At 48.3% G+C, this 10,507-nt stretch overlaps 1 long non-coding RNA gene across 1 annotated transcript; it reads right to left on the bottom strand.

Moving 5' to 3' along the window:
* Window positions 1–4,221: 4,221 nt before the first annotated feature.
* On the bottom strand, window positions 4,222–9,578 carry LOC308578502. Its single transcript, XR_014003960.1, has 3 exons — window positions 9,477–9,578; window positions 6,736–6,952; window positions 4,222–4,318 (listed from the first exon to the last, which is right to left on the bottom strand). It is a non-coding gene; the product is annotated as an uncharacterized lncRNA (long non-coding RNA).
* Window positions 9,579–10,507: the final 929 nt, after the last annotated feature.

The following is a 10,507-nucleotide window of genomic DNA, read 5'->3' as shown; positions in this document are numbered from 1 at the left end:
TTATTGGGAGTGGTTGTTGCTGTTATCAATACTCCTTTTCCGTATATTTGTTTTAGATGTTATTATGATCTACGTGGAAATGTTCAATTTGGTTGTGTGCTTTTGGGTGTGTTTTATTTATTGTTTATGGCTACTTTTGTTATTTTTGAAATCATGTATTCTTTTTATGCTGAAAGCTGCCTGGAAGTTCTCAGCACCCCTAAAAAAACTACAGTTCCCAGGCAGCTTTGTGGGAAGCCGCCTGCTTTCAATGCACGGCAGGGTCAGCAGCTGTTTAAGAAGAATGCAAAAGCAATGGTGAAGTGTTTAATGTTACATTTCTTGGGGGCCCCAGACTTTCCATCCATTTCTGTCTTCCCCTCTTGCCAAGAAGTGTTATTTTGCAGGAACAAACGTCAGTTATTGACTATAGATAAAGGAGGTCGAAAAACATTCTGCCAAAGCGTTATCCAATCCCCATTAATCTCCATAAAACAGCTTTATTGTAGGAAGACATGTTAGCTGTACCCTTCATTTTGATCTCGGTCAGTGATTAAGGCATTTTTACTAAACTTATGCCCCTTATAAATGCAGCTTGTGAGTTGAATGGTTAAAAGCTTGTAATGTGAGCGGTTCCTCTCTGCTATTCATTAAATAAAGATTTTAATTTTTTGGCTTGAAACCTGAGGTCCCTGACCAAAACCACAAACATTACTATGCTATTCTGCCTTGCTCAGGCCCCACTGGGCGTCCTGTGTCCAGTTCTGCATGCCCCAATGTAAGGGGGACATTGACCTGCTGGAAAGTGTGCAAGGGAAGGCAATGACAATGGTGAAGTCTCTGGAAACCAAGCCTTATGAGGAAGGGTGGAAGGAGTTGGGTATGTTTAGCCTGGTAAAAAGGAGACTGAGAGGAGATATGCTAACCATCTTCAGATATCTAAAGGGCTGTCACATGGAGGACAGGCTAGGACCTGAACCAATGGATACAAATAACAAGAAAAGAAATTCTGACTCAACATTATTAAGCACCTTGTGGTGGCAAGCGTTGTTCTACAGTAGAACAAGCGCCAGTCCACCTGTGAGACAAGGTGAGGCAACTGCCTCAGGTGGCAGGATCCACAGGGGCAGTAGATCCAGCCTCCAAGGAAGACATTGTCCACTGCTGCTGCTGCTGCAGGGGTGGCACCGATGACTGTGGCATTCTCCTCAGCAGTCCCTCAACGCAGCCTGTACAGAGGCCTCTCAGTGAATAGGAGGCGCTGCTGGTCTCCTTCCACCTCTAGGGAGGAAATGGCAGGGGCTGTCTTTCAGGGTCTCCTGGGGTCCTCACTTGCCCAGCGTGAATCAACTCCCCAAACCCAATGACCTTTGATTTCCACTTCCACTATTGGGTAAGGTTTATTTGATTCCTCCATTGTTCCTACTGTAGATCTTCACTCACCCGTTCTTCCCTAGTGGGAGCAGGGGGAAAGTTCACCTCAGGTGCCAAAATGTTTTGGGCCAGCCCTGACTGGAATGGACTCCCTTGGAAGGGGGTGGGCTCTCCTTCATTGGAGGTTTTTAAGCCACCTGTCGTGGATTCTTTAGCTGGGATTCCTGCACTAGGTGACCTTTGGAGATCCCTTCCGATCCCACAGTTATATGATTTTATAATTATCTCTTGCAACTTTACAAAGTTGAGGGTGCCTTTCTCTTCACAAGTTCTTGGGAGAAACTTAACCAGCGAACAGCACTTTATAAAAGCATCAGCTCAGAGCTGAACTCACATTCTTTTGCACTGCGGAATGTGGGTCCCGCCTCGGATATTTAAACTTATCTCAAGGCAAACAGCTGAACGTGAAATTAGGGAGCTGCATGAAACAAAACTGATTTTAAATAGTCAGTTGTAACATTTCCTTATTCTTTTGAAGTCTTGCAAATGGACTCGGCTAAATTTAGCGGGCTTGGTGCTAGAACACCAGACACTGTTTTGCTTCGAAGCCGTTGTGCAGTACTAAGCATTCACTTTAACAGATAAGAACTCCAATGCACCAATGCAAATGACCCCTATCAGAGGCACTCTCTAGTTCCTGCATCCATAACTTATTCTGTTGTAAAGGTTTACTAAATTACAAATGTGAAAAATATTTTCTTTTTTCTCACCTAATTGTTAAGCTTGATACATATTATCACTGATGGCAGGAATGTAAATTGGTGATTTTGGGGATTTAATTTTGACAGAGATGATAAATATTACTATTTGTGGTGTAAAATTAATGTGACTGGATATGTCTGGTGAGACCAATGTAGATATATACCGTATTTTTCGCCCCATAAGACGCACCGGACCATAAGACGCACCTAGTTTTTTGGGGGGGAAATAAAGGAAAAAATTTTTATTTCCCCCCCCCCCCAGGTGCGCTGCGCTACACCAGGAGCTTGGGGCGTGCGGAGCTCAGCGCACCCCAAGCTTCTGCGTGCAGGCAAGGTCTCCGCTAGCGTGGGAGAGCTGGGCGCCTCTCCCAGGGCTAGCGGACCCCTGCGCTAATCCAGAAGCTTGGGACGAGCTGAGGTCAGCGCGCCCCAAGCTTCTGCGTGCGCGCAAGCAGTCCGCTATCCTTGGGATAGCCGCGGGGCTCTCCCAGGGCTAGCGGATCGCTGCGCTACACCAGGAGCTTGGGGCGTGCTGAGCTCAGCGCGCCCCAAGCTTCTAGGTGCGCTCAAGCAGTCCGCTGCCGCCCCAAGCCTCGCGCACCCGGTGGGACCTCCTGCCGGGTGCGCGAGGCTTGCAGACACTCGCCCGAAGCAGGGAGAGCCCTCCGGAGGGCTCCCCGTGCTTCGGGCGACAGGCTGCCGCCCCAAGCCTCGCGCACCGGGCGGGACCTCCTGCCGGGCGCGCGAGGCTTGCTGGCATTCGCCCGAAGCAGGGAGAGCCCTCCCCAGGGCTCCCCGTGCTTCGGGCGACAGGCTGCCGCCCCAAGCCTCGCGCACCGGGCGGGACCTCCTGCCGGGCGCGCGAGGCTTGCAGGCATTCGCCCGAAGCAGGGAGAGCCCTCCGGACGGCTCCCCGTGCTTCGGGCGACGGGCTGCCGCCCCAAGCCTCGCGCACCGGGCGGGACCTCCTGCCAGGCGCGCGAGGCTTGCAGGCATTCGCCCGAAGCAGGGAGAGCCCTCCCCAGGGCTCCCCGTGCTTCGGGCGACAGGCTGCCGCCCCAAGCCTCGCGCACCGGGCGGGACCTCCTGCCGGGCGCGCGAGGCTTGCAGGCATTCGCCCGAAGCAGGGAGAGCCCTCCGGACGGCTCCCCGTGCTTCGGGCGACGGGCTGCCGCCCCAAGCCTCGCGCACCGGGCGGGACCTCCTGCCAGGCGCGCGAGGCTTGCAGGCATTCGCCCGAAGCAGGGAGAGCCCTCCCCAGGGCTCCCCGTGCTTCGGGCGACAGGCTGCCTCCCCAAGCCTCGCGCACCGGGCGGGACCTCCTGCCGGGTGCGCGAGGCTTGCAGACACTCGCCCGAAGCAGGGAGAGCCCTCCGGAGGGCTCCCCGTGCTTCGGGCGACAGGCTGCCGCCCCAAGCCTTGCGCACCGGGCGGGACCTCCTGCCGGGCGCGCGAGGCTTGCAGGCATTCGCCCGAAGCAGGGAGAGCCCTCCCCAGGGCTCCCCGTGCTTCGGGCGACGGGCTGCCGCCCCAAGCCTCGCACACCGGGCGGGACCTCCTGCCGGGCGCGCGAGGCTTGCTGGCATTCGCCCGAAGCAGGGAGAGCCCTCCGGAGGGCTCCCCGTGCTTCGGGCGACAGGCTGCCGCCCCAAGCCTTGCGCACCCGGTGGGACCTCCTGCCGGGCGCGCGAGGATTGCAGGCATTCGCCCCATAAGACGCACCCCGATTTCCCCTTCATTTTTGGAGGGGAAAAAGTGCGTCTTATGGGGCGAAAAATACGGTAGTCCAAAGAATTGGTCTTATATATCACCTTGCAGCTCAATGGAAAATCTTACATTGGACGCTTGGTACCACTCAGTCTTGAACAGAGCTATAGTAGAGAAAATAACACATAATTTGAAATTTTGGCAAGGAGTAGAACTCCAGACACTTTTTAGAAGAACTGACATTCCTTTATTACAGATTCTGCTTTTTGACCTATGAAGCTGCCTTGTTCTGAAGGAGGCCTTCGATAGCCCAAACCTGTCCATTTTTTCTTGCAACGGAAGTGAAAGTTGATCAGATCCCTAAAGATTGATTGAATGACAGATGCCAGGGACTGAATTCACAAAGTTCCCTGGGTAAAGAGTATTCCTCATTGCTGAACTCTGTGCCTTCTCCCCATCTTTGGATTCATGCTGCTTTAGGGGTATTTTGCAGGTAGCTAATACAGCGGAAGACAGAAATGGGATTCAAGATGACCTTAACAGATTGGAGAACTGGGCCCAAACTAACAAAAATAAAATTCAGTTGAGACAAATGTCAGGATCGCCACTAAGGCAGATATAATCAGATGCAGAAAAATTGGATGGGGAACAAATGAAAAGGAGTTTTGGTACGGCACAAGTTTCAGAGCATTAATCCTGCTTTTTGGTCTTTTTGCCAGCATTTGATACCATTGACCATGGTATCCTCCTGAACCAGCTCTGGTGAATGGGATTTGGGGGCAGTGTATTACAGTGGTTCCTATCCTACCTTCATGGTTGAGTGCAGAGAGTAGCATTGGGAGAGGGCCTTTCAGCCCCCTGGCAGCTATACTGTGCAGTGCAGCCCGGGACTACCTTATCTTCAGTGCTATATCTACATGAAGCCATAGGGAGTGGTCATTCGGAGTTTCAGGGTGAGGAACCACCAGTATGCTAATGACACTCTGTTTCTCAACAACATCTGAATCAGAAGAGACTGTGCAGTCCCTGGGCCACTGCCTAGTCCTAGACACAGTGGTGAAATGGATGGTGTGTAGGGGAACAAGCTGAGCTTGAATCCTGCAAAACAGAGGCACTGTGGGTGAGTAGCTCCCATGTCTGGGAAATTGGTCTGTTGCCTCTGCTGGGTGGGGTTGTGCTCCTCCTGAAGGAGCAGGTTCAGAATCTGGGGGTACTTGTGCATCCAGCTCTGTCACTGGAGGCTCTGGTAGCCTCAGTGGCTAGAAGTGCCTTTTAACAACTGTGACTGGCTTGACAGCTATGGCCACTTCCTGGACTGGGAAAGCCTTGCTCATGGTAGTTCGTATGTTGGTTACTTCAAGACTGGATTAATGCAATGAGCTCTATGCGGGGCTTCCCTCGCCCCTGCTCTGGAAGCTTCAGTTTGTGCAGAATACTGCAACACAATCGCTGAAACACTTATCAGCATATAACACATGCACTCAGATATCTGCTATTGGGTTAAGTTAAATGTGTTATTATTAGTATATAAAGCCCTTAACATATTGGGACAAGTTTGCCTTCAAGATCACCTTCCCTCACATGTGCCCACTCTACCAATTTGATCAGCAGAATTGGCACTGCCACAGGTGCCACATAATACCTGTTCCACATTTGTAAAAACTCAGATCATTTAGTGCAGCAGCACCTACAGACTTTAGAACTCCCTGTATATTGAGATCAAGAAGGTGCCTTTTTGGTGCCTGCTAAAAACATTCCTGTTTAGACAAGCCTACCCAGATGTTTACGATTTTAATCTGTTTTGGTCTTTTAACTTTTTATGTTTTAAAGTAGGTTTGTGAATTCTTCCTGATTTTATTGTTTTATCTTTGAGAAGTTTTGTTTTGTTTTTACAATCAAGCAGTGTACAATTTTTCTGAAATAAATAAATAGTGTTAAGCTTCACAGTTTAACGGTCTTCATATATCACAGACTTAACAGTCACCAGTGTGATGTGGCAGCAGAAACGGCTAATGCTATCCTAGACTGCATCAACAGAAGTCCAGTGTCCAGGTCAAGGGAAGTCATAGTATCACTTTGATTCTGCCTTGGTCAGGCCAAACGTGGAGTCCTCTATCCGGTTCTGGGCACCACGGTTTAAGGAAGATATAGACAAGCTGGAAGGGGGGCAGAGGGAGGAGACCAAGACTATAAAGGGTGGGGAAACCAAATCTTACAAGGAATGGTTGAGGGTGCTGGATATGTTTACCCTAGAGGAGACTGAGAGGTGACATGACAGCCATTTCAAATACAGTACAGTGGTACCTCAGGTTACATACGCTTCAGGTTACATACGCTTCAGGTTACAGACTCTGCTAACCCAGAAATATTACCTTGGGTTAAGAACTTTGCTTCAGGATGAGAACAGAAATTGTGCTCCAGCGGCACGGCAGCAGCAGGAGGCCCCATAGGCTAAAGTGGTGCTTCAGGTTAAGAACAGTTTCAGGTACGGACCTCCGGAACGAATTAAGTACTTAACCCGAGGTACCACTGTATCTGAAGGGCTGTCACATGAAAGAAGGAGCAAGCTTGATTTCTGCTGTTCTGGAGAGGAGGAAAAAAGAAAAGGATTCAAATGACAAGAACAGAGATTCTGACTAACATCAGGAATAAATTTCTGGCAGTAAAAGCCATTTGGCCCCTGGAAAAGACCCTGATGTTGAGAAAGATTGAGGGCACAAGAAGAAGGGGACGACAGAGGACAAGATGGTTAGACAGCGTTCTCGAAGCTACAAACATGAGTCTGACCAAACTGCGGGAGGCAGTGGAAGATAGGAGTGCCTGGCGTGTTCTGGTCCATGGGGTCACGAAGAGTCAGACACAACTAAACGACTAAACAACAACACAAAAGCCATTTGGCAGTGGAACAGCCTACCTTTCAAGGGGATTATTCCTCCTCTGTTGGTTTTTAAGCAGAGATTGGGTGTCACTCCATCCAGCACGGATTCTTTCGCTGTGATTCCTGCATTGGAGGAGGTTGTACTAGATGACCCTTGGAGTTCCTTCCAACTCTGCCGTTCTTTGATTCTACATCTCCACTTATTTGAAGACAGTGTGGAATGAGAGCTCAGGCTGTAGCCATGCTGGCCTTTCTGTAGTGAAGAAACATTATGTTTTTTAGCAGAAGGCAAGATGGATTGTTTCAATTTTGCTAGAAACAGAAACCCATCCCCAGTTACCTAGCAATCGGGAAATTGTACACAGAGGGAAAATGCTATATAGTTCTGGCCCAGCCTGACCACTCAGCTGCAAGACATGCACAACCAACTCTGCATTTTACTGTCTCTTGAAAATTTGCTTGTTGCTTTCCTACATTACAAGACTTTTCCACATTTTACATTTTGTTAACTTTCAAGAGATCAAAGGCTGCTTAGATTAAAAAAAAATGCTCTCTCCACCTTGCTGCTAGAAATACTTTCTAGGATTTCCTGCATGGATTCTCTGTGTTATTCTTTCTCCTCCTTTTGTAAAAAAACAAGAAATGAGTTTTGTGATTAATTATTCTGGGAAAATAACCTCCAAAGGCACATCTGCTCCCCGTTTGTTTGCACATTCAAGGGGTAAATCAGCTTTTGAAGCTGAAGTGAGCTAAAAGTTGTGAAATGTTGGAAGTGTTGTGATTATTGCAATGCAGGGGGTTGAACTAGATGACCCTGGGGGGCCCTTTAAGCTGTACAATTCTATGAACTTCATGAGAGATTGCAGACAAACAGAAAGGCTGCAAATGCTCTTAATTTTGCAGCAATGTTGCAACCATTAAAATGGCTGTGTTGGCTAGTGGGTGGAGCACATTGTTCCCTAGACATGTTGGGATGGAATTGGACAAAAATATTGTCCACATGACATGGCATTATCTCCTGGTCCTTTGAAGAATTCATCCTTTGGTATTAAGCCTTTTTATCCTCTGAGACCAAGGCGGGCAACAGGTATTCCATGGTGAAACAATTAAGACCATGAGAACATCATAATGGGAGCACTGTTGGATCAGGCCAGTGGCCTGAAGTCCAGCACCCTTTTCTCACAGTGGCCACTCAGATGCCTATGGGAAACCTGCAAACAGAGCCCGAGCACAAGAGCCATTTCCCCTCCAGCATCTTCCGGCAACTGGCATTCAGAAGCATGAATACCTTCAGCTGTGGAGAGCAGAACAGAGCCATCATGGCTAGTAGCCATCAATAGCCTTCTCCTCCTCCAGGAATTTGTCCAATCTTATTTTAAACCATCCGAGTTGGAAGTCACAACCACCTCCTATGTGGGTGAGTTCCATAGTTTAAAAATGTGGGATGCTTGTTTTGTCTGGTATGAACAGAATTTTAACTTTTGTATGTTTGAAAGTACTGCTGTAATTTTTTCTTGATTTTCCTCTTTTATCCTTTTATAAACTGATTTGAGGGTGGTTGTGTTTTTTTTGTCTTTCTTTTTTTTACAATCAAGTGGTGTATACATTTCAGGAAACAAGCAAGCAAACAAACAAACTGAATAGTAATCCAGCAGGCTTTTCTTATGTTCTTACGTTCCCACTGGGCTACATCGCTGCACAGCCTGTTTATTGTATTTTGAGAGTCTTCCTTTGCTGCCAGCCAAATCTAGACATAATGAGTGATGCTCAGGGCTGGTGCGCAGGATTGTCACGTTGATAGACATAATAAGTCCCAAAGAGTCAGCAAGGAGGCATGGCTGAAACACTCCAGAATTTCACATAAAATGCAAAGTGGTTTTCTCCCCAGGGCACTTCTGAAAGGGAAATTCAAAGGTTGTCTGTCAGCAGGCTTTTGGAGCCGGGGTGGGTTCCATCTGAAATTCCTTGTTTGTTTGTCTGTATGGACAGCCCTCAGAATGGCAACACTGCGATCATAGAATTATACAATTATAGGGTTGGAAGGTACACCAAAGGCCATCTAGTCCAGCCCCCTGCAATGCAGGAAGCACAGCTAAAGTGTTCTTGACAGATGACCATCCAACCTCTACTTAAAAACCTCCACAGCAGCAGAGCCCTTCAAATGACAGCCACTTAAATTTGCTGATGTTCAGAAGCTTTTAGCAGGAAGGAGGCATAGCTTTTCATGCTGTTCGGCTGGTTCCGCCCCACCCTCCCCACTCAGTCTCCCTCACCTTATGGGACTCATTAGCAGTTAAACATTCCACTAGCTAGCACCCCCACCCCACCCCATCCCCGGAGGCTGTAGGCCTACTTGGCTCCCAGAAAGAAAAATCAGAAAACATCCATACACAGACAAACCGCCCCCCCCCCCGCTTTCTACCATGCTGAGCCTTTATCAGCACTTAATTAAAACTTGACAAGAAGATTAACACAGAGAGGGCAGTTTTTAATTAAATTAATATCACATTCAATTTTCCAATCCACTGTTGCGCACCAGACACCTGCAGATCTTAATACAAAACCAAACAAATCGAGAATGGAGGGGAAAGGCAGAGGTAAATGAAACAGGAGTTATTTTGAACTCCCCTTCCCCATCGGCCCTTCCTATTCGCCTGTGATTTTCCATTCTGAGCTGGAGGATCAATAAAGACATAAGGGGAGCCCACAAGCAGGTCCCAAGCACAAGAGCAACTCTCCTGTGACTTCCAGCAACTGATGTTCAGAAGCATTCCTACCTCTGACCATGATGGAGCCATCCAGGATGGTAGCCATCAAGAACCTTGTCCTCCATGAATTTGTTCTTTCAAAGCTATCCAAGTTGGTGACCACTGCTTCCTCCTGTGGCAGCAAGTTCCATAGTTTAACACCATGCTGTATGAAGAAGCGCTTTCTTTTTTATCCGTACCAAATCTTCCAACATTCAGCTTTGTTAGATGTCTATGAGTTCTACTGGGTGCCTTTGAGATTTGGGGTCTAAAATAGATATATTTTATTGCTTGACATTTCACTTGGTAGTGCTAGACCTTCATTGCCATGACACAACCAGCCTTCACTGGGTACCACCCTCTGGATGGGAGAATGAGCTGCTAAGTCACGTGGTCCATATCAGTAGCCCACAGGAGAAAGAGCTTGGGGTTGGGTCACCATACAACACTGCCTTCCAAGGTTCTGTGAGCAGCAAGGCTCTTTCTTTGAGGAGGGTGGACTGGTCAGACCCAAGGGGAATGATGCCTGCAGTGAGAAGTAAAGGAACTTGGTCAACACCCCACTGTCAACGGATCTGTCAGGCATGCTTCTTTATGGGTCATATACTTTTATGGCTCCACAGCTGTGAGGATTTCATGATACTCAGGATCACCCCTTTGGAGTGTGACTAAGCTGTTGCTGCCTTCTACTTTCCATCATTGACATATCTCTTTGAGTACACCTAGAGGGAGAATCATAGAACTGTAGAGTGGGAAGGGTCCTCCAAGGGTCATCTAATCCAACCCCCTTGCAATGTAGGAATCACAGCTAAAGCATCCCTGATGGATGGCCCCCTAACCTCTGATTGAAAATTACCAAGGAAGAAGAGCCCACTACCTTCCAAGTGAGTCCATTCCACCGTTGACCAGCTCTTGCCCTCGGAGCTCTTACCCTGCCTAGGGTTTAAATGGAATCTCCTTTCTTGACAACTGGTTTTCTCCTTCTTTTGCTCTCTGTTTTTTAGAATATTTATTGAAATTGACAATGATGAGATCCCCAGATACTTCCACCATCCTAGCCC

The sequence above is a fragment of the Podarcis bocagei genome, assembly GCF_964188305.1.
Source record: "Podarcis bocagei genome assembly, chromosome: Z".
Classification (NCBI taxonomy): Eukaryota; Metazoa; Chordata; class Lepidosauria; order Squamata; family Lacertidae; genus Podarcis; species Podarcis bocagei.
This window is presented reverse-complemented; position numbering and strand designations above follow the sequence as displayed.